Genomic DNA, 1,422 nt, shown 5'->3' on the forward strand with positions numbered 1-1,422 from the left:
AAACGCTTGTGAAATACTTGTGAAACGTTTCTTAAACGAATATGTGCCATTTAGCTAGGCTAGGGAGTAATGGACATGACTAAGCACGAAATTGTTCTAATCGACTTTTTCGTACTAAATGGTATTATTATAGATGTTATCGGCATACAAATGATAACGCAGCGACAAACCGTTAGCATCACATTTTTTGCAATAAGAGCAAATTTTAAAACTATATGTTGTTACTACGTACTATGTTCTTATATCCCGTACATCATTGATTATTGCATAAAGCTTTCAGAATTCTTTTAATCTTTCATATACAACAATTCTAAAAGAAAATTATTACACACATTTATGTTGATTTGCATTGTCGTTACTTTACTATATTGTTGATTAATTCTGAAAAAATTCTACAATTTTGTCATATAGAATATTGCAGCAAAAATGTTTTTGAAACCTTTCACACCTAATAAACTTAATTAAAGAGCAGTACGCGGCACTGTCACTAGATATAGACGCAACGGGGAGTTTTTTCTTAAAATTAAAATTTGGAAACTATACAAAATGTATAATAAAGGATGCAGCATAATGAGATTTTTCATTTGTGTTTTAATAAGATGGTTTTTTGAAGGTGAGTCCCCAAAATTGGGCTTCAAGATAAAAATAAATAAAATATATATAAAGATAATAATATTTTGAAGGTACAATTTCACTTAACTTTGTTTTTTTTTTTTAAGAACATTTGTAGCTTCAAGGTAGCATTAAAATTAACTCTGTAGAATTAAAAGTTTAAAAGAGGAGTTAATTAGAGTAATATCGTCAAAGTAGGTTTTTATTAGTTGTAAAGCATCTAAGTGTCAAAGTATTATAGCATAAAAATTTGCAGAACATTTGTAGCTTTAAAGTAGCATTGAAAAGAAATATTTCTACTTTTATATCTATTTGATTAACAAAAAATTTAATTTTCTGTTTTATAGGATAAGTGAGTAATTGCAAAATAAACTAATCTATTTATTATAAATAAAGAACACATAAAAGTTAAATTGTTTCTAGAACAAACATAACATAATCAAATTTTTATATCATGCTTTTTTTGTAGGGAATTATTTGAAAATTTAAAAAGTTATTAATTTTATCCGTAAATTGCAGAGTCTACAATTGAAGGCGAGTCAGTTTGCAGTGGAGTGAAAACAATTATTATTGGCTAATCAAGAAATATCTGTGTTTATGGAAAGAGAAAATTTAAATAATTACATTGAATATTTTCTTGTTATTACATATATAATAACTATGGACTATTCCACGTGAAGCGGATCAGTCATCTCTCAGAAATTTTTTTAAGTTTGCACAAAGGTAGTACTTTGGAAGATAGAATTTTGTGTCAAAGGATTTTTTTCTTATTGCAAAATTAATCAAGATATAAACAATTAAAAATTAGAC

Source organism: Wasmannia auropunctata, unplaced genomic scaffold (genome assembly GCF_000956235.1).
Source record: "Wasmannia auropunctata unplaced genomic scaffold, wasmannia.A_1.0 LD336064.1, whole genome shotgun sequence".
Lineage (NCBI taxonomy): Eukaryota > Metazoa > Arthropoda > Insecta > Hymenoptera > Formicidae > Wasmannia > Wasmannia auropunctata.